A 24,083-nucleotide genomic window follows, 5' to 3' on the forward strand; every position below is an offset into this window, starting at 1 on the left:
TTTTTGTTTTATGGTATTTTTTTTTCTGTGATAAACACTATGATGAAAACAGCTTGGGGAGAAATGGGTTTGTAGTCCATCCTGAAAGGAATCCAGGTCAAGAAAGTAAGGTAGGAACCTGAAGGTAAGAACTGAAACAGAGGGCAGGGCAGAACACTGCTTACTGGCTTGCTTCCAGTGTAAGGTACAACTAGCTATCTTTCTTGCAAAGCCCAAACCTACCTGCCTAGAGATAGAAATGCTATATTCCGCTGGAACATCATAAACAAGAAAACGCCCACAGACAGGCCAATCTGATGGAGGTAATTTTTCTTTTTAGGTTCCCTTTTCTTAGGCGTTTTTAGTTGACAGCCATGATTAACTATTTCAATCTTTAATGGATATTGCCTAATTATTTGGGTCTAAGTCTTAGTAAAATTGCATGGCCTTGTCTGGTATTTAATCATAAATTTAACTTTAAATTATAGTTGCTTGCATACTCTTGTTCTTCTTAGCAGAAAACAAGTCTGTATTTTTCCTGAGCTCCTGATTCTTGGTGATTATTTCAAGTTGTCTGTTTCAAAGAGAACATAGGATACATTGATAGAGAAGCTAAGCGCTTGAATCTATTCTTGAATTCTTCTCCCATGAAACATGGGCCTCACTTCTTCCTTTCTCTTATTATTGTAGTGAACCAGAACAAATCTTGTGAATTCACCCTTTTACATAAATATGATTCAGCTAGTCCCCACCTTGCCTGTATTTTAGTCCAAGGTGCTAAAAACTGTAATTAATTTTATTCACTTTACATCTCAATGTTTCCCGCAACCCATTCGCCTCCTCCCACAATCCTTCCCCAATCCACACTTCCCTTCTCCTCTGAGAGGGGAGAGGGCCTCCTTGTGTGTCACCTCATCCTGGCCCATCAAGACTCTACAGGACTAGGCATATCTTCTCCCACTGAAGCCAGACAAGGCAGCCTAGCTAGAAGAACATATCCAACAGGCAAGCAACAGCTATTGAGTTAACTCCCACTCCAGTTATTCAGGACCCACGTGAAGACAGAGCTCTACATCTGTTACATATATCTGCGGGTTCTAGGGCCAGCCCATGTATGCTTTTTGGTTAGTGGCTTAGAATCTAAGAGCCCCAAGAGTCTAGGTTAGTGATTTAATTGGCCTTCCTATATTTCTATCACCTGTAGGGCCCTCAATCCTTTCCCCAACTCATCCATAATAGTTCCCAAGCTCCATACAGTGTTTGGCTGTAGTCTCTGCATCTGTCTGAGTCATCTGCTTGGTGGAGCTGCTCAGAGGACAGCCATGCTAGACTCTGTTTGCAAACATAAAAAAGTATTATTAATAGTGTCAGGGATTGGTACTTGTGCATGGGATGGGTTTCTAGTTGGGTCTGTTATGGCCTTTCCTTCAGTTTCTGCTCCAACTCCTTTCCCTACATTTCTTATATACAGAATAAATTTTGGGTTTAGTGTTTTGGTTGTGGGTTCCTGTTCCGATCACTCCACTGGGGTCTCTGGCTGGCTGCAGGAGGTGGCCTCTTCAGGTTCCATATCCCCAATGATGTGAGGCACAGCTAAAGTCACCCTCAATCATTCTTGGGTGGGCTCCTCTATCCCAGGTCTCTGGATATATCCTAGAGAGGCTATATTGAGATATATCCACCACTTCCTCACCCCTGACAGTTGCATATTGCCATTAATTATCATTGCTATCTGGCCATCATTCTTGTCCCTCCTCACACCAGATATCGAACCCCCCATTCCTCTCCCCATACCCTGATCCTCTCAGTTTCCTCCATCCATCTGCCTCCTATGGATATTTTTTCCATCTTCTAAGTAAGAAAAAGCAGAAGTTTGATAAATAAACACCCTCCTTTTATAAATCTTTCACTTAGTAAAGGCAGCTGCAAGTGTATATTACAGTGGACCTCATGATCCACAGATAAGCGAATCATACAGAATAAATACACCTTGGTTATTTTTGACATGATGATTTCTGTGAATGCTGTAAAATATTAATCCATGAGAATGGGAGATCTTTCCATCTTCTGAGATCTTCTTCGATTCTTTTCTTTAGAGACTTGAAGTTCTTGTCATACAGATCTTTCACTTGATTAGTTAGAGTCACACCAAGGTATTTTATATTACTTGTGACTACTATGAAGGGTATCATTGCCCTAAACTCTTTCTCAGTCCATTTATCATTTGAGTAACAGAATGCTACTGATTTGTTTGAGTTAATTTTATATCCAGCCACAATGCTGAAGCTGTTTATCAGCTGAAGGAGTTCTCTGGTGGAGTTTTTAGGGTCACTTAAGTATATTATCATATCATCTGCAAATAGTGATAGTTTGACTTCTTCCTTTCCAATTTGTATTCTTTGACCTCCTTTTGTTGTCTACTTGCTCTAGCTAGAATTTCAAGTACTATATTGAATAAATAGGGAGAGAGCGGGCAGCCTTGTCTAGTTCCTGATTTCAGTGGGATTGATTCAACTTTCTTTCCATTTAGTTTGATGTTGGCTACTGGTTTGATGTATATTGCTTACTATGTGTAGGTATGGGCCTTTAATTCCTGATCTTTCCAAGAATTTTAGCATGAATGGACTTTGAATTTTGTCAAATGCTTTCTTAGCATCCAATGAAATAATCATGTATTTTTTTCCTTGAGTTTATGTAGTGGATTACATTGATGGATTTCCTTATATTGAACTATCCCTGCATCTCTGGGATGAAGCCTACTTGATGATGGTGAATGATCGTTTTGATGTGTTCTTGGATTCCACTGGCAAGAATTGTATTGTCTATTATAGCAGACTTCTCATGGAAGCTAGGGCTGCCTCCCAGAGAACTCAGCAGGTAGGGAAGATGGGTGCAGGAAAGGAAGCTTACCTGTTGGGTTTAGTCTGATATCTTTGATGGACCTCCATTCTCCTGCACCATCTCCTCCTCCTCCCCAACCCCTCCTCCTCCTCCTCCTCCTCCTCCTCCTCCTCCTCCTCCTCTTCTTCTTCTTCTTCTTCTTCTTCTTCTTCTTCTTCTTTTTCTTCTTCTTCTTCTATTTCAAGACTACAAAATAGTTTAGTTATCATTTTCTAAAAATAAAATATTTCCAGGATACACTATACATATTAAATCTAATAGTAAATCAAAACTATTATCTAATCTATAACCACAATTTAAAATTTCACAATAGCTCAAATAACAATAAAATCTTGCTGTATGTATGATAATTTGTTCAGAAAATTTGCTCAGGAAAACTTCAACAGTGTCATTATCTTACAGTGTTTGTACAAACAAGTTTTCTCTTTTTACTAGTGAGTAATATACTACAGTTTTAAATTTTCAGGTAGTGAATATCTGAATCATTTCATATTTGCCAATTATAAGACAGGCTAAGGATAGTCTTGTAGCTTTCTGTCTACTTTTTTTTTTAATTAAAGCTGAAGTTTGTATCTCTTTAGGACTATCCTAAGACTGAAAATGCTGGACAATAGTCTAGATCTAATGTTTAATGTTACATTGAACTACTCATAATATATAATCTTAAACTCTTTCTAAGAGCTTGTGTGAGATCTTGCAGCTCTGCACCTTCACTGATAGCTGTTGAGAAATCATTTGAAATATTTTAGATTTTTTATATTTGCTTGTATTTTCTAAAAGACATTTTCCAGTGTTCATATTTATTCCATGTTTTTAATCTCATTTTTCTTCAATTGTTTTTGTTTCTATTTCTGTGTTGGAGAACCCATTTACCTATCACAATCTAAATCTTTGTTCCTTACATGCTTGTAAGTATTCTCTGGTAGCCATTGGTTTATAATTCTACTTTCTTAGTGCTATCCTTTTTATGAGAATAAACTTCAATATGATTTGGCATTTTTGACATATTGCTGCATCGATTTCTATTTTAAGTTTAAGATTTCGGCATTAAACTTTGAGCCATGAAAATTCCCACTACATTTTCCTCAAGAAACTTTAGTGCTTTGGTTTTTCAGCTAATAATTCCCTTCAGATTAATTTTGTATATGATGGAATTACTAGTGGAATCAATTTATTTCAGAAGAATATTTTCTGATATAAGAACAAATTTTCTGAAAAGTGATCCCAAATTTAATTAGCTTGGAATTTGGAAAAAGAAGTGATGGAGATCTCTTTTTCATGGATTACAGAAAACTGGAAAGAATACTTTGCCCATTCCAACACCTTATAGGTGGCAAATAATGACTGGAATAGTAATTTTAGAACCTTTAATAAATTATAGTAACCATGTTACATAGAATACAAGGTAGAGATGTTTTTCTGAAGACTAACAGCAAATCCAGAGAGCCTTATGTATATGTACAGTTCTTCACAACATATTCATAACTGCATACCAGAATTCTGGCATTTTTCTGTGTATGGATGTATGTATTTTTGGTGTATGTGTGATATGTACCTGAGCACATGAATATCTATATGTACATGTGGGTGTATATGTATACATATGCACATATCATGTTATATATGTATTATACGTGCTTGTGTGAATGAAGGTGTATGTGCAAGTATATGTATATTGGTATAGCCAAGATAAACATTGGCTGTTTTTGCTCTATTGCTTGATTTTAAAAATTATTTCTTTTATTTTTGTGATTATATGTCTCAATTATCTCTCATTTAAATCCATGACCTCTTTTTACATTGGTCTCTCTCTCTCTCTCTCTCTCTCATGTTTCTCCTGACAAAAATGACCATGTACTTAAAATTCACTTTACTTCTTAAAGGTAAAAAGGAGAGATAGTAAAGAGAGGAATCTCCAGAGAGATGAACAGTAAAAGAACTCTGAAAGTTCACAGTAGCTTCGTATTATCATTTAGATAAAATCCACAGGTCCTCTTGAACTAATTTCATGTGTATGGCATCAGAGAAGGCATGGTTTAGTGTCATTTATATCTAGATTTTAATCAACCCAGCACCATATGTTAAGATGCATATTTGTATTCCTGGTGCTTTCCTGTCATCTTGTCATAAATCAAGAGATCATACATGTGTGGTTGGTTTCTGAAATCACTGTTCTGTTCTGCTGCTCTATTCCTTTACCCTCTGTTAACTAGTTCAGTCTTAGCTACTATAGCTAAATTGTATACCTGGTTTCTATTATATTTATTCTCCAGCTTTGTCCTTTTAAAAGATTGCCTTGGTTTTTCATGACCATTGATTGTCCATAAAGGTATTAGAAATAAATTGTCAATTTCTATTAGACAAACTTGTTAGGATTGTGAATGGCATACATTGGAAAAGGTTTCCTCACTCAGACTACTACATCTTTCACTTCATTTACATCATACATTATTACTACATGATCAATAAATTAAATTTGGAAAATATATATACTTAATACTCCAACAAAATCTGCCAATTACCGTAAGTATTTGAAGAATAAAATTTTAATTCTTCAGTGCACTTTGTAGTCAAGAATAACAGATTGCATAATATTGGCTTGGAGGAATATTTTAGAGCATTACCCCTTCAGCCAAACAACTACTATCTTCAGAAGTTCAACTCCCTAACTGGGTTTCTCATAGACATTTTGTCCTCTGGTAGAGTGATGAGGGTATTCTCAAGGCACTCTCTTGATCATATAGTTGCACCATATCACATATTGTACACAACTTCAACCTAATAGCATTTCACATGGGATCACAGACTAGCTAGAGTAAGACTTGGGAGGAGGGGTCCATCTATGCAAATATGGGAAATCATCATCCCTTCTTGGAAAAGAGTTTCCATTGTGGTCATTTGGTTGAAAGCATTCACATTATAGTACGTAACTTCTTACTCATGCTCTGTAAAAAGGTTCAGTAATTTCATTGGTTTCATTGAGTAAATGATAGTGGTACAGTACCTGCATTGGTTGTTGTCTCCTTTGTGGGAGGGAAAGATGTTTCTTATCTTTCTTCCCTCGGAAGATATTTTGCCAACAAGGACATGCTCAGAACATTTAAAGTTTTTCATGTTCAGAATGAGAGGAATGTGATTAGCACTATATTTTCTCCTCAATAAGGTCTTAAATGATTTATTCTTTTGAGAGATGACAGTAATTTGCTAGAAAAATTAACTTTTTTCAGGAGTTGTCATATAAAAATATATTTAGTGTATAAATATTCTAATGTAAAATATTAACAGCTAATTCAAATTAAATAACTGACAAGCAGTTCTACTATCCAGAGTTACTTCTGAAACAAAGAGGAATTTCACGCAGTCTTCCTGCCTTTTACTATCTATACCTACTTAATGCAATGTTTATAGTCATTACCTTCTTTGTCTATGTTTGTCTAGGGAACCAGGAAAATCTTATGGTTGTCTTAGTAAATAAGAATATGTGTGTGTGTGTGATGTTTATGTCCATGTGAATGTGTCTTAGTCAGTTTTCCATTTCGTGAAGAGACACCTTGACCAAGACAACTTTTATAAAAGGAAACATTTAATTAGGGAGTTTACAGTTTAACAGGTTAGTCCATTATCAGTACAGTGGGAACAATGATGGCAAATATAGCATGCATAGTATTGGAAAAATAGCTGAGAGCTACATACTCTTCTTCAAGGAGAGAGAGACAGAGAGAGAACTGAGAGAGCGAGAGAGAGAACTGAAAGGGAGGAGAGAGAGAGAGAGAGAGAGAGAGAGAGAGAGAGAGAGAGAGAGAGAGAAAGGAAGAGGAAGAGAGAGAGAAAACTGGTCCTGACAAGGGCTTTTGAATCTTCAAAGGCCACTCAGGGTGACACACTTACTCCAACTAGACCACTTCTCCTAATCCTTTCCAAGTAGTGCTACTCCCATTTGACAATATGAGCTTAGGGGGTGTATTGAAACTACTGCTGCCATCTGTATGGCAGACACAAATCAACACTGTGTCTTTCTTAGTGGATCTTTGAGTGTTTTGTTTTTACACACAATCTTTACTGAATCATAACTCACGCATTGGCTACACAGGTTGGGCAGAAAGATACCGAATCCACCTGTATGGATTCAGTGACCCAGCATGAAGGTTATAGGCACTGTGGCTGCATTCAACTTTCATGCAAGTACTAAGGATCCAAAGTCACTTCCTTATGCATGCAGAACAAACAGCACATTACTCCCCATTTTCCCACTTATAAATTACACTTATAAATGTTCCATATTTCTTCCAATTGAGTATCGATATGAACACAACTTAAATTTTTCTTATAGGGTAGTACTTGCTTGGTTATAGTTGGATGGATGTAGATGTCTATAAATTAATTCATTTTTTTAAATGATGGATTGCTTAATTCTTGCAATTAATAGTCCTATTCAGTGACACTGAAGAACTATAACAATGATCAGCATGTCAGGATATTCTTAAGATACAATAGTGGTACTCATATCTTGGTGGTGCTCATTATCTAATTGGACTAAAAGTAATTCAATAGGAAAAAAAGGATAATAGAAACCTAGCCTATTATCCAAGGCTAGTGTGTAGGCTTGAATCTTACAAGATAAGCTACAAACATCACTCAACATATATCAACCTAATTTCTAATTGCAGTCTAAAATGTAACCTTACACTAATTAGTAATTATAGCTCATACTTCTGATCAAAACATTTTTCTATATGGAATACAGAGACCATTACAGAAAACTACAACAGATCATAATAAAGAGATGATCATGTTCTAATGCAGAGACCAGTGGGTCATGGAAAGCCAAGACACAAAGTATACATTTACAATACAACTCTTATACCTAAGGCTTAGGAACATTATATAAGAGGGATCAGAAAGATTACAAGAGCCAGTACACCAGTAAGTATGTTGATAAATTGTCTCTCTAGAAATAGAAGAGAAGCTACACCCCTGATACTTTAGTGATTTGGCTTTCTGAAACAACACATGAACAATGGCAACATTAATTGAAAAGATACCTCTGAAGGAAGAAAAATCAGTGGGTCCCACACCTGGACAAAAAATTCCGGAAAACTACTGACTGTTGAGAGAAGAAGAATTAACGTCTCCCAGGAATAAACACCCTAAGTTGCTGTTCAATACTAAATGGTCAGATCTGAAGACAATTCACACAGGGCAGACTAAATGGAGTCAGAAGGTTGTACTTGTATATTTGTGCATTTATTATATATTATATTTATGTAACAATAATAATCACAGAGAAAGAGGCCACCAACTGGATATGAACCTTGATGAACCTGAAGAAGCCTGGAGGAAAGGATAAGGAAAGAGTTGGTGAGAGGAAAGTGAAGAAGCTAAGTAATAGTTATACTTAATTGACATTTTGATAATGAAAAATACGTTGACAGGATTCTTTGTTATTTATATTGGAGTACTGCCTTTACAGCTCAGAAAAGTAATATATGTATTTCTTAGGATCATGTTTCCCTGGATATTAAACAAATGCCACTAGTTTTCAATATAATGAGTACATATTTAAGTATCTAATTAACTGAAGCATCTATCTTGCAGAGATATTCTGAGATAAATGCTGAGAGGGTTAAAAGTGCAGTCCCTTTATTTGGTGTGTGTGTGGGGCACAGAATTAATGGTTATTGAGGTCTAGGAACTGAGAAAAACTTCCTTATATCTGAGACATCATAGGCAATTTCTTTGCATAGAGAATGTGACACTTTGCTATGATTTGTACTTAGCATTTAGGACCATGGAGACATAGCTTGAGCATCTCATGCAGTGAAACTCTCAGAGTGTAGAGATTCAAGCATAAAATCAATATTCTCCAATCACCAGGTAAACTTTAATCAGTATGCCCACTAGGATTACTGCACAGTAAGCTCATAGCTCATTGTGACAAAATTACAGAAACAAAAAAGGAAAAATTACTGCGTAACAAATGAAAGGAATTTAAACTTAGTCAAATTCTTATCTGAAGTTCCTGTGATAAAGATCATAAAATAATCATTAATTGTACAACTCCTAATTTTTAAAAAGAATGAGTAACATATATATATATAATTGTTTCAGCATCATTATCCTTCATATAAAATCACAGTTTACAAATAAATATCACCATAAAAATGTTGATTCTTCCATAGACTAGGCTTTTAAAATAGTGCGACTATGTTCTTGAGTCTCTCTAATAAGTATCATACAATGAAGTATGAGTAAGAGTCGGAGCCTGAGATGAATAAGCATTTTATATTAGGCAACACTCCTTCTGTCAGGTGCTTAATTTATTTTATATGAGCTAGGTCACTTTGTGTAGACAGATGTAAACTTTGTGTCTGTTCCATTCTATCTTGACATTCATGTCACACTGACTGCCTTGAATAATATTATTTTTCTCTTGTTCCCAGCAGTTTGCCATCTTAACTTGTATAATCAAAGTTATTTCATTCTTCTTCAATTACAGATTCAATAACATCAGTGATTACCTTATTTTTCTAATTGATGATTTTTGTTTTTGAAAAAAAGACATAAAGATTCCCCTTTCTATATTTCCCTCACAAACACATTACAAAGACACATTTGCTAGTGACATAAAGGCAACCTTGTTTGCTATGCAGCCACACATGAAAGAAAACTTGATAAATATGGAGATATAATTTTAAACAATAGGTAAATGATACAGAATTGACAGAATGAACTCCATCTTGTTGCTACTTTTTAAAAATCTCATCAACTTTCGACGGAAAGAGTAGGATAAAAAAAATTATTGACATCTGTTCTAGTGTTCTTTCTGCTACTGTGATAAACACCATGATCAAAAGCATCTGCAGCAGTGAAGGGAGGAGAGGACAGAGGAAGTGTTTGTTTGGCTTACACTCCCCAGGTTGTAATCCATCACTGATATAAGTCAGGACAGGAGCTGGAGCAGAAACTGAAGCAGAAGCCATTGAGGAATGCTGCTCACCAGAAAAAAAAATTAGTTGTGAGTTTCATTCCTTGTATTTTGATCATAGTCATTCTTTCCTTGAGGACTCCCATTCCCAGTTTTATATTTATTTAGCTTTTTCTCCTGTATTTTGAAAGCTACTAAGTTCAGTTTTGTTACCTATTTACTCCTCTGTGTATAGATACCCACTTTCATATGGTTGACCTATCAGGGGTCATATCACTAAAGAAACAAGCTCTCTCTCTCTCTCCCTCCCTCCCTCCCTCCCTCTCTCTCTCTCTCTCTCTCTCTCTCTCTCTCTCTCTCTCAACATCTTTCAACATCAATAATTCCTTATATAAGTGTTGGATTTCATGATTACCTCTCCCCTCCATGCTGCAGTTTTTTCAGGACTGATTTTATCTTGTGAATATTGTCTATAGTGCTGTGACTTCATATGTGAAATCGTCCTGCTGTGTCTGGAATATGCTGTTTGATTGTAGTTCTAATACTTAAAGTTCTTTCAATATTTCCATTTCCTTTTCTATCCTGATCCATGAGTCTTATAAAACCCACATCTACTTGCCTAGGGATGGGACTACCAACAATGGCCTGAGCTCTCCTATGTTAATTAACAATCAAGAAAATGCTCCAGTTGCATATGTAGCAGAGAATGGCCCTGACATGAATCAATGGAAGGAGAGGTCCTTGTTCCTATGAAGGCTTGATAGATGCCCCACTGTAGGGGAATCAAGGGTGAGGAGGTGTGTGTAGGTAAGTGGGTGGAAGAACACCCTCATAGAAGCAGGGACAGGGAGGATGAGATAGGGGGGTTCCAGGAGAGGGGAAACTGGGAAAGGGGATAACATTTGAAATATAAATACAGAAAATATCCAATAAAAAAAGAAAGAGAGAGAGAGAGAGAGAGAGAGAGAAGAAAGAAAGAAAGAAAGAAAGAAAGAAAGAAAGAAAGAAAGAAAGAAAGAAAGAGAAAGAAGAAAGAAAATGTTCCAATTGGCCAATCTGGGAGAGGCAACTCTTCAGCTAGTGTTTGCAGTTCCCACATGTGTAAAGGCGATAATCAACATGGGAGGCAGAGGTAGGCAAATTTCTGAGTTTGAGGCCAGCCTGGTCTACTGAGTGAATTCCAGGACAGCCAGGGCTACGCAGAGAAATGCAGGAAGCGGGTGTGGCTGCATGGGCCAAGATGGTGCCCTGGCCCATTGCCAAGTCCTGTAAACCCCACATGTTTACCGCCTTGCCCGAACATGCGCAGTAAAACTGCATGTGTAAGCTGCCTGCCAAGTTAGACTACTCATGATCCAGACCTGTCAGCCTATCTGTGACCGACCTGAGTTCGTGCCTGGAGCATGAGTGAGTCTGATTGGATGAGGTGGTGTGGAGCGAGATGAGGTCAGTTGCCATGAGGAAAGGTGTAGAGCACTTGCTGCAAGAAGGACAGGGATAGAAGCAGCTGGGGAGAGAGCTGTAAGAGAAAAAGCCACAAGTAAAGAAGCTGCTGCGTAAACCTGCCTTGGTGTCCATGTTGTTCTTGTCTCCGCAGGTGGCAAGGACTGCGAAAAGTGATGGCCCATATGGGGAACTCATCACTTTGGTCGGCAATGGTAAGTAAAGAAAGTACAGGCCTTTGAAAATTTTAGTAAACAGCGGTAAGGAGATTTTGGTAAGCAACGCCGTTTAAAGAACGCACAGGCTTGTAAGGTTCCCGGGATAAAAGGGATGAAGCATTAAGGTTCTCAGGAATAGAGACAAAGGGAATTTCAGTAACAAGTGTTCAACTGCGACTAAAATGAAAGTAAAAATGTTAGCCATCTGGAACTTGGTCAGGACGTGCTTGAGGGACGCCAGTGGAAAGTACAATGCTGAAATAGAGGAAGGAGCTGTGGTGCTTGAGGAGGCTGAGGAGATTGCTTCTCAGGCTAGCTGCGGAAAACCTAAACAGCTTAAACGACAAACCAAAGATAAGAAAGAGAAGAAGGAATCTAGCTCTGAAGGGTCTACTAGTGACAGCGATGGGACTGATAGTGACAGTGACGTCTGTAGTCAGATGTCCTGTTGGAGTTTGAGGCATGGTAGGCCACGCAAACCATCAGCCCCTCCGTTGCCTTCTCATCCCCCCTATAAAGATGAGGGAGACAAAATGGGAAAGCATAGACTTCATGCAAAAGTCTGGAAAAATGTGCCCGCCGTTGCAGGGGTCATGCCAGTATTTCAGGACCAACAGGGGCAATGATTAACTGTCAAATATCTTATGGCTAGATTAGTTCAATGCAATTCATTAGAAACATTTGGAAAAACAGAATGGGGTTTTGATTACATGAAGGTAGGAATTGGAATCTGATGAGTTGTCATTTGGAGTCTGAGATTTAACTCAAGTTTTTAACCCTTGTCTTCTTTTGGAGACGTCATGGACTGCTGTGTTTGTAATTACAAAATCAGAGAGGGTGAGGCTAACATGGAAGTACAGATTTGTGCATATAAGAGTAAGACTGTTAGAGAGACCTGAAATATTCCTGTTGAATCAATGTAGTTTCATGATTAATATTTTCTCCTTGTAATTTCAATGTTCATATCATTTAATCATCTTGAACCTCTCTTAGAGCTGTTAAAACCCTTTAAGTATCTTAATACTTTAAGTATCACAATGTGCCCTGGAACCTGTATCTCTTCTCTTTAAAATTGTGTTTACGTCTCTGCCTGTACTTTCATTGGTTTTCTGAGTCTGTACTCTTTATATCTGTATTTTGAGACACATCTTGCAAAATTTTCATGAGATGAGGCATGAAGATAGTAAACTTACTGGGAATTTAGAAGTTCATGTTTTAAAATATGTAGCCTGTGTTTGGGAGAGAGTTTAGCCAGTAAGAAGCCTGCTATATAAGCAGGAGGTCTTGAGTTCAATTACTAGAACATACATTTTTAAAAACATTATGCTTTAAGGTATTTGAATATTACATTAAAATAAGAATAGAAATATTTGAAGCTTTAAAATGTCTGGAAAAGGTGGCATGCAGTTCTAATCCCAAGGCTGAGGAGGTCAGGATGATTTCTGAGGCTCACTGGTTAGCCAGTCTATTCTAGTCAGTGAAGTCCAGGTTTGAGTGGCATATGCTAGCTCAAAAAAACATAAACAAAAACAAAAAACAAACAAAAATCCCTTGTTGGATGGCATGTGAAGAACAATATCCATGGTTGAACTTCATCCTCCATATGCACATACACACATGGATACCTATACCAGCGCTCACATATCTTCTGCACACACAAGACGGTGCACATACATATATGTACACATAAAGATGCATACATTCCATTTTCATACTAGATGGAGAGTATGGTTTAATTTAAAGTATTAAGTTAAAATTAGCATTCTGATATTGGCATTAGATGACTGAAAGATTGCTTTGGGTTCTATTTTCTGCTGTGATTGCCGAGTAATACGATGCCATCTCTTTCTTGAATTTTAGGAACCAATCTATAGTGGCCATATTTAGGGCTCTTTTAAAGACACTTTGTAGACTTTATTTTGATTTGTATTAAGATCTTAATTTAACATACAAAATGGTTTTGTTATGATACTTGCATGCATAGGTAAAATTATATTATTTTGTTTAATTTAGATCTTCCTTACTTTCTCTGCCTAACTCCATCTGCCTCTTCTCATTCTGCCCCCTTCATTTCCCTATACAGACAAATTTCAGCATCAATGTAAGTTTTATTATACCACCCATCCTTCAAGATTTTATTCGCTCTTCTAAGACTTCTTTCATCACACACACACACACACACACACACACACACACACACACACATACAAGTGCACACACACACACATGCATATGCGCACAACCACACACACACAAACATTTAAATCCATATTGTTCATATAAAATAAAACACAAAGCATTTTTTTTTTCTGAATCTGGCTGTTAACCTTGCTGATATACTGATATAATAGGCTATGAAATAAGAAGCCTCAAACCATGTATGGATTACGTCTTTTTCAGTTGTTGTTCAGTGAGGTCTCATAGATACCCCACACATCATAAACTATTGTTATTGCTCTTGGTTACACTCTAGTTCTTTATGGTAAGATCTTCCTGTTGAAGATACTACATATGTTATGGGAGAAAGTCCTGGCTTTCTGATTGAATTTAAGGCTTTCTCCACTGTTAATCCATGCTACTGAAAAAAATCTGAAGGTGAATGTTAAGACCTGTGAAAGGTTTAGTCTCCACTGAGGGGCTGAACTATGCCACTTGGCTTCCTTTCTGAGTGAAGCTTCTTCCTCTTCTGCTCCGATGAATATGACCACACAGTTGAATCTGAGTTCTAACTGGTCTCTTTTTCTGTAGCACTCTTTTCTTGGTGGTTTTCTGCTGTTCCTGAAGCACCTCTTTTTATATCTTTGTAATAGCATTTATTTTGTATTTGGCTTAATGCATTAGAGATCCCTCACACAGGTCACAAAAATATGGTTGGCTTGAATGTATTAATGGTTAATTCAGAATCACCAGGCATGTCTATTGTTCAGTAGGCATATCAAATAACTGATATAAAGGAATATATTAAATTTCACCAATTTGATTATTGAAGCTTTTAATAGAGGAACAAGTTTTTAGTCTAAGCATGTGTAAAATTCAGCTTTACCACTTTCTTTGTCATTTTTTTACAGTTTACAAAATTATACATAGGACAAGACTCACTTTTGAGGAATAATTTATTTAGACAAATTAAATTAGAAACTGGCCCTTAAAAGTCTATACAAAAAAGAACAAAAAACAAACAAACAAACAAACCAAACAAAAACAAAAACAAAAAAACCCTGGAAAAATCTAGATGAAATGGATGATTTTCTAGACAGATACCAAGTTCCAAAGTTAAATCAGGGTCGGATAAAACATCTAAACTGTCTCATAACACCTAAGGAAATAGAAACAGTTATTAAAAGTCTTGCAACCAAAAAGTCCCCAGGAACAGATGGTTTTACTGCAGAATTCTATCAGATCTTCAAAGAAGACCTAATACCAATGCTTCTCAAAGTGTTTCATAAAATAGAAACAAAAGGAACACTCTCCGATTTGTTCTATGAAGCAACAACTACACTGATAATAAAAATCACACAAAGACCAAACAAAGAAAGAGAACTTTAGACAAATATCTCCTGTGAATATCAATTCAAAGTACTCAACAAAATTCTTGCCAACTGAATCCAAGAACACATCAAGACAATCATTCACCACTATCAAGAAGGCTTCACCCCAGGGTGCAGGAATGGTTCAATATACAGAAATCCATCAATGTAATCCACCACATAAACAAACTCAAAGGAAAAAAAAAAAAACACATGATCATTTCACTAGATGCTGAGGAATCTCAAATGGCTGAGAAGCACTTAAAGAAGTATTCAACCTCCCTAGTCATCAGGAAAATGCAAATCAAAACAACCTTGAGATTCCACCTCACAGCAGTCAAAATGGTTAAGATGCAATACTCAGGTGACAGAAGATGCTTTCGAGGATGTGGAGAAAAGGGAACACTCCTCCATTGTTGGTGGGAATGCAAGCTTGTACAACCACTCTTGAAATCAGTCTGGTGCTTCCTCAGAAAATTGGGCATAGTAATACTGGAGGATCCTGCAACACCTCTCCTGGGCATATATCCAGAAGATGCCCCAACTGGTAAGAAGGACACATGCTCCACTATGTTCATACAGCCTTATTTATAATAGCCAGAAGCTGGAAAGAACCCAGATGCCCCTCAACAGAGGAATGGATACAGAAAATGTGGTACATTTACACAATGGAGTACTACTCAGCTATTAAAAAGAATGAATTTATGAAATTCCTAGCCAAATGGATGGACCTGGAGGGCATCATCCTGAATGAGGTAACCCAATCACAAAAGAACTCACACAATATGTCCTCACTGATAAGTGGATATTAGCCCAGAAAGTTAGAATACCCAAGATATAAGATACAATTTGCAAAACACATGAAACTCAAGAAGAACGAAGACCAAAGTGTGGACACTTTGCCTTTTCTTAGAATTGGGAACAAAACACCCATGGAAGGAGTTACAGAGACAAAGTTTGGAGCTGAGACAAAAGGATGGACCATCTAGAAGCTGCCATATCTGGGGGATCCATCCCATAATCAGCCTCCAAACGCTGAAACCATTGCATACACTATCAAGATTTTCGTGAAAGGACCCAGATATAGCTGTCTCTTGTGAGACTATGCTGGGGCCTAGCAAACACAGAAGTAGAGGCTCACAGTCAGCTATTGGATGGATCACAGGGCCCCCAATGGAGGAGCTAGAGAAAGTAACCAAGGACTTAAAGGGATACGCAACCCTATAGGTGGAACAACAATATGAACTAACCAGTATCCCCCTGGAGCTCGTGTCTCTAGCTGCATATATATCAGAAGATGGCCTAGTCGGCCATCAGTGGAAAGAGAGGCCCATTGGTCATGCAAACTTTATCTGCCTCAGTACAGGGGAATATCAGGGCCAAGAAGTGGGAGTGGGAGAGTGGGGGAGTGGGTGGGTGAGCATGTGGGGGACTTTTGGGATAGCATTAGAAATGTAAATGAAATAAATACCTAAAAAAAATAAGTCTCCCAACCAAAAATTCTCCAGGAACAGATGGTTTTAGTGCAGAATTCTATCAGATCTTCAAAGAAGACCTAATACCAATGCTTCTCAAAGTGTTTCATAAAATAGAAACAAAAGGAACACTATCCGATTTGTTCTATGAAGCAACAACTACACTGATAATAAAATCACACAAAGACCAAACAAAGAAAGAGAAGTTCAGACAAATATCTCCTGTGAATATCAATTCAAAATACTCAACAAAATTCTTGCCAACCGAATCCAAGAACACATCAAGACAATCATTCACCACTATCAAGAAGGCTTCACCCCAGGGTGCAGGAATGGTTCAATATACAGAAATCCATTAATGTAATCCACCACATAAACAAACTCAAAGAAAAAAAACACATGATCATTTCACTAGATGCTGAGGAATCTCAAATGGCTGAGAAGCACTTAAAGAAGTGTTCAACCTCCCTAGTCATCAGGAAAATGCAAATCAAAACAACCTTGAGATTCCACCTCACAGCAATCAGAATGGTTAAGATGAAATACTCAGGTGACAGAAGGTGCTTGTAAGGATGTGGAGAAAGGGGAACACTCCTCCATTGCTGGTGGAATAGCAAGGTCGTACAGTCTGGTGTTTCCTCAGAAAATTAAACATAGTTCCACCTCATGACCCAGCTATACCACTCCTTGGTATATATGCAAAAGATACTCCAACATATGACAAGCACACATGTTCCACTATGTTTATAGCAGCCTTATTTACAATAGTGAGAAACTGGAAACAACCCAGATATCTTTCAACAGAGGAATGGATACAGAAAATGTGGAACATTTACACAATGGAGTACTACTCAGCTATTTAAAACAATGAATTTATGAAAATCTTAGGCAAATGAATGGAACTAGAAAATATCATCCTGAGTGAGGTAACCCAGTCACAAAAGAACACACATGGTATATACTCACTGCTAAGTGGATATCTGCCAAAAAGATGCTAGGAATACCCACAATACAACTCACAGACCATATGAAATCCAAGAGGAAAGAAGATCACACCAAAGTGTGGATGCTACAGTTCTACTTAGTAGGGAGAAGAGAATAATCTCTAGGAAGTAGATGAGATAGGGATCTGCGAGGGAGAGAAGAGGGGGTGGCTAAAATTGGGGTTAGATATAGGAGGAGATAGGGGAGAAATACAGAGGGTCAGGAGTTTGAAAGTAAGGGTTTAGCAGTGGGGGAGGGGGACCTGGAGGTAGCCAGTAGAAAGTCACAGATGCCAGGGACAGAAAGAGCTTCCCAGAACCCAACAGGGAAGACTTTTGCCTAAATAACCAACAAAGGGGAGATAGAATCTGTAGATACCATATCCAGTGGATAGTCACAGCCCACAATTGAGGGATGAGTCCACCCACTCACCTCTAAAATATTAATCCAGAATTCCTCCTCTCAAAAGGAAATGCATGGACAAAGAATGGAGCAGAAACTGAAGGAAAGAGCATCCAGAGATTGCCCTACGTAAGGACCCACTCCATGTGCTGACACCAAACCCAGACACTATTGCTGGTACCAAGAACTGCTTACTGACAGTACCCTGGTATAGCTGTTTCCTGAGAGGCTCTGCCAGAGTAGGACCAATTCAGATGTGGATGTACACAGCCAAACATTGGCCTGTGCATGGGGTCCCCAATGGGAAAGTTAGGGCAAGAACTGAAGGAGCTGAAGAGGTTTGCAACCCCATAGGAAGAGCAACAATACCAACTAACCAGATGCCCCAAAGTGCCCAGGGACTAACCCATCAACCAGAGAGTACACAGGGGGTACCCACGGCTCTAGCTGGATATGTAGAAAAATATGGCCTTATCTGAAATCACTGGGTCCCTTGGTCCTGTGGAGGCTTGATCAGCCAGGAAAGGGGAATGCTAGGCCACTGAGGCATAAGTGGGTGAGCTCTGAGACAGCACCCTCATAGAGGCATGGGGGAGGGAAGAGGGGATGGGGGCTTGTGGATGGAATACTTCAAAGGGGGATAACATTTGAAATGTAAATAAGTAAAATAACCAATAAAATAATAATGAAAATAAACTGGCCCTTGTAGTACAGGCAAATAATCCCAGGCACTCACTCAAGTTTGAGACCAATCTCTCAAATTAGTGAGCCTATTGAAACAGAATAGTAAGACAGGGAGGATATAGTTTCACCCATAGTGCTCTTTTTAAGCACTGGCAAAATTAAAGTCTAATCTTCAGTCTTAGAAAAGAAATTCAATTTCGAAGTTTTGTTTTGGTTTTATGTATGTGTTGGGGGTTTGTAAGCCCTTGTGTATGTGTTAGTACATGTGTCTGTGATTGTAGCAGTCTGTACTTGACACTTGGGGGAGGGGATTGACTATTAAAGTGTCCACTCACTCTCAGGCACTTATGAAAAACCATGATGATACAAGTAATAAAGACTCAAGTGTGAGTGACAGTTCTAATTTCAGAGTACTTATTATATGTAGGGAGGTATGTATAAGTCACAAAGCAAAATTTAATAGCGTAATTTCTATTATGTTTATTCGGGAGAAAAATTGGGTTAAATTAGAAGCTAGCTGAGAGACTCTCCCAGCAAAATGGCTAACAGCCTTAAATGATATAGACATATCTGTGATTTTATTATTAAACCACAAGCATGATCCTGAAAGCCTGCATAGTGGTAAAATCCTAAAACATTGACCTATTATATTATACCTATGAGGCTATGTTCCCATGCTTCACGTACATGCCCTAAAGTATATTTCAGCTTTAATTTTACCTAATGTTTTTTATATAATGTGATATTCAATACATAATGTTTGTGTATTATGCTTAATTTCTGTGTATATATAAAGGTAGTAATAAGTAATAATAGAGACATCTATTTATCAATTAAGCAACATTTATAACATTCTAAGTGTTATTTCTTCTGGTCTACTCTTATAGGATTTTGTTTGGTTTTGCTTTTTCGAGGACTTCTGGCACATCACTAAATTATTAATTTGTGGGAGAAAATAAAACTAATGTGGATCACCAACCAAGAAAGCGTGTCAAGTAAGCACACACATCCATGAAATTTAGCATCGTTTTATGAAGTATGCTTTCTTTTCTTTTTCTTTTGTACCTTTTCCTTCTTTGTAGAAATGGGTGTTATGAAAAACAGGGAACATTACTAAAGGATGATTGTTGAAAAGAAAGCCACGATAATATTTGTACTTTGGAAAAAAAATATTGGCTTCTCCATGTTCTTCTATGTAGATTTTGGAAAAAATCAGGACATTTGACTGTGATGTCCTTATTTATAATTTTTTTTTTAGAATCACTTAATAGCCAGTGTGTGTGTGTGTGTGTGTGTGTGTGTGTGTGTGATGTACTTGATATGGAGAAGTTTTACCTGGATAATGTAGCTTAATTTTTGTTGTTGTTATTTACCTGTAGGGGTTTGTAACAGATATTTATTTTGAATTGTTGCAACAGAATACCTCAACAGCATGACTTAAAATATTTGTCGTCTTATACTTATTGGGATATTGAAGTTGGTGATCAACGAGGTAGTATCATGTGGTTGTTTCCTACATTACAAGTGAGTTAGAGAAATTGGGCTCTTTTCTTCTTCACCTTTTTAAAAAATTAGATATTTTCTTTATTTACATTTCAAACGCTATACCCTTTCCTAGTTTCCTCTCCAAAAATCTCTTTCCCTTTCCCCCACTCCTCCCCAACCCACCCACTCCTGCTTCCTGGCCCTGTCATTCCCCTATACTGGGACATAGAACCTTCACAGGACCAAGGGCCTCTCCTCCCATTGATGGCCGACTAGGGCATCCTCTGCTACATATGCAGCTAGAGACATGAGTCCCACCATGTGATTTCTTTGATTTGTAGTTTAGTCTCAGGGATCTCTGGGGGTACTGGTTAGTTCATATTGTTTTCCTCCTACAGGACTGCCAGCCCCTTCAGCTCCCTGGGTACTTTCTCTGGCAAATACAGAAGTGGATGCTTCTTCTTCTTCCTCTTCTTCTTCCTCTTCTTCCTCTTCCTCCTCTTCCTCTTCTTCCTCTTCTTCCTCTTCTTCCTCTTCTTCTTCTTCTTCTTCTTCTTCTTCTTCTTCTTCTTCTTCTTCTTCTTCCTCTTCCTCTTCACCTCCTCCTCCTCCTCCTCCTCCTCCTCCTCCTCCTCCTCTTCTTCTTCTTCCTCTTCCTCTTCCCCTTCCCCTTCTTCTTCTTCTTCTTCTTCTTCTTCTTCTTCTTCTTCTTCTTCTTCTTCTTCTTCTTCTTCTTCTTCTTCTTCTTCTTCTTCTTCTTCTTCTTCTTCTTCATACAAGGAAAATGATTTATTATAAGAATACTTTATTCATGACTTCATTCTGCCCTTGATGATGCCCAAAGATTTTGTCTTCAAATCTCTTCACACTGGGGGTTCTGGCTTCATTATGAGTGTTGGTAGGGCACAAATATATTCAGTCCATAATAATTGACTTTTATAATTTGGAATAACTTTTATTTATCTTATTCTTTGACAGTTTCATATAAGAACATGGTGCATTCTGACTACTGTAACATCACACCTTTCTAATCACCCACCCCGTTTTTTATTATCTCTCTACTTCCACATTCCACAGTTCTTGTTTTTTGTTATTGTTGTTATTTTGTGACCAACTGGAATCATCTGTTTGACTATAGTTTGGAATTACCCTTTGGGGCTTGGTAAGTATATTTTTAGTTTGTTTGTTTTAATTATTTTGACTACTTCTTCATATACTCAAAGTAGAATTCTGTTTTCCTCATGGGGTAGTGCATTAATATAAATATAAGATAGTTAAAATAGCTCCCGCAGTCATCTTCTAAAGACTTTAATGTACTATAGACCTACCCATGAATATATAATATATTGAAGAAGTGATATATTGATACAGAAGTAGATGTTGATCTTATTACTTATTGAATATAAAGTTAAAGAGTAAACAAAACTAAAATAACAGTGTATTAGATTGTTAATATATTTAATAACTATAAAATGAATAAAATCATAATCCAAGAAGCTGTGACAGGGAGGAATATGCAGCTGGTTATAAAGCACTATTACATATTATTTTCTTGACACATGGCTGGCTTATGGATGTTCATTAATATTCTTGTTGAAATGGACAGAAATCAGTTAAATAAAAATTTTGCCTATGTGATATATTTTCTACCAGGTTAAAGCAGAGAAACTGAGAGCCTCAGATATTGGCTATTTCGTTACTGAGAGAGAGAGATCTGGAAATGTAACAATGGGCTATGTTAGAGCTGCAAGAAGGGAAATCATCTGGAAATGTCTAAAAGTAATGAACCACTAAGTACCTGAAGTGCTATTTAAAAATTTCTTCAAAATTACTAAAAAAACCAAAACAAACAAACAAAACAAACAAACAAAAATCAAAAAAACAAAAACAAAAAAAAGCAAAAAAAAAACCTAGAACATAGATATCAGCTAATGTGGGCTGAGAGGAAATAACTGTCATTTGAGGTATATTCTGAAATCTAAAACAGTTGCATGACTCACACAATAATAATGTCTTGAGAAGTAATCAATTGGAAGTGCAAATTATTCTAGTTCTTAATGTTCACAGGGCAGTTGCAGACTGGTCCCCTAGAATGAGTTCAGTTCCTGACAGACAATGATATGATGCTTAACTCTGATACAGGTGGTACCCCAGAGTTTATTTTTTTCCTTGCTTTCCTCTTCTTTTCTCTTAGAGTGATCGTGTTGGGAATAATTGATACTAAAGTTACCAAAAACTAGATGGTTCCCTGTAAAAGGAAGGATGATATTTAACTAGTTAAGCTGACAAGCAATGTATTCAACTCTCTGACTCACACATTGACTCCTCATGGTCCTCATGGCCTGCTGGTTTCAGTCTGTTTGATTTCTGACGCTGTTGTGTTTCTCAGAATTCATAATCAATATACATAGAATGACCTTAAATAATGCATGCTTCACAGTTTTGATCTGAGCTGCCAGGGTGTCTCTAAGAGCAATTGATCTGGACACTGCTGTCCTTGCATAGCTCTTTGCCTAATAAAGGAGACATTACAGGCAATCATCAATACCAGCTCTTCTCTTCTTTATATGGCAAAATCCTGTTGACCTTCAAGTTTTAGTTTGTGACTTCATCAGGGTTTCTCACCTTTGCCTCTCAAGTCTGGTTCTTATCCTCCATTTATGTTCACGTTCAGCACTACATTCCTCTGAGAACACTAATCACACTCAAATGTCCCTGCTGGCTCAGCAGTGATATCTCAGTGTACAGACACAATCCTCTGAATAATTTAAACCATCCTTTCTAGTAGCCACGAATTTCTGCAGTCCGTGGAAATGTAGTTATCAAATCATTTATTAATGTCCTTCTCTATTCAATACTATCTTAGCACAACTTTATCATATACCGTTTGACAGGTTTTCTTTTCATGATTGGCATCTGAGACCTGATGAGGAGCAGCTAACCAGTCCACACTGCCTCTCTTAAAGAACAACTTCATCTTGAACTGTGGAGAAGAGGTGATCGGAATTTTCATACTATTAATATGTTATGAGAAGGAGAAGAGTAGTTTGTGTCCCAGATAAAGTTGAAATGCTGATCATGTCAGGCAAGTTAAGCAGAAGTCACCTGGCTCAGTGTTTGGTGATGCCTCTGGGGAGCACTTTGACAAGAATAGCTGTTTTAAGCAATAGTTCAGTAATGCAGATATTCATGATCAGTTCTGAACAAGTCTTCTCACCAGGTGTTTAGTGAATACTATTCCAGGGAAAAACTGCTTTCACTGGGATATGTGCATTGTTCTGTGAGATTAGTGATTATTAATTATGACAGGAGACTTTGCTTTTCTCATGCATGGTAAAAGTGTTTCCTGAATTCTGGGAGCAGGTCACATTCAAACTAAACACTCTTCATGAAGAAAACAGTTCAAAGTTCAGTAACAGCAAATTGTACTTTCTTGTCTTTCTCCTTTCTCCAATGATTCTCACAGGTGTTCTACAATGGGCAAAAGGCCACTTTCTCACAAAGTGTGGGGTCATTATGACATAAGAATTAAGAATGCCTAAAAACTTCATTTAACTGGATAACAATAATAGGGACACATGAGGTTCTCTGAAGAGTGGAAAAGTGATATTATGGAAACCACATGCTTAACAATACATTATTAATGCCAATGCATGTGAATATGCTAAAGGTTGATGTATATTTGTATAAAAGGACAAACCATTATATGTAAGAGTTTAGAATTATCATCCTTATAACTCTGGAAGATTCTCAAATGCCCACCTCTCCCATCTCCCATCCTTTCACTGCCAAGCCACACTGCAGTTTCATTGTGTTGACATAGATACTGGACAATGGAGGGCCAGTGTGATTGCATCAGCAGCAGTGGGCAGAAGCAAAGATCAGGGAGAATAGGAGACACATTTGCACAGATTCTAAGCTGAAGAATATCCCATTCATTGTCATCAAAGAGAGAAGAGATTTTTTTGCAAGTTTAGGGCAGAGAGCTGCAGTAGGATGGACTGAATACATAAGGGAAATGTGAGCATAGGAAGCATTCCTGACACTATGGAGAAATGCT

The 24,083-nt window shown here is 37.5% G+C and overlaps 1 long non-coding RNA gene across 1 annotated transcript in view; it reads left to right on the forward strand.

The window, feature by feature from the left end:
- The first annotated feature begins 11,299 nt into the window (after window positions 1-11,299).
- The window catches only part of Gm20756 (predicted gene, 20756), a 45,802-nt gene continuing 33,018 nt past the window's right edge, over window positions 11,300-24,083 (forward strand). Inside the window, exons 1-5 of the long non-coding RNA NR_040771.1 lie at window positions 11,300-11,463; window positions 19,426-19,533; window positions 19,957-20,030; window positions 21,002-21,185; window positions 22,918-23,019. This is a non-coding gene — a long non-coding RNA (predicted gene, 20756). The remainder of the gene's footprint in view (window positions 11,464-19,425; window positions 19,534-19,956; window positions 20,031-21,001; window positions 21,186-22,917; window positions 23,020-24,083) is intronic.

This window comes from Mus musculus, chromosome 6, assembly GCF_000001635.26.
Source record: "Mus musculus strain C57BL/6J chromosome 6, GRCm38.p6 C57BL/6J".
Classification (NCBI taxonomy): Eukaryota; Metazoa; Chordata; class Mammalia; order Rodentia; family Muridae; genus Mus; species Mus musculus.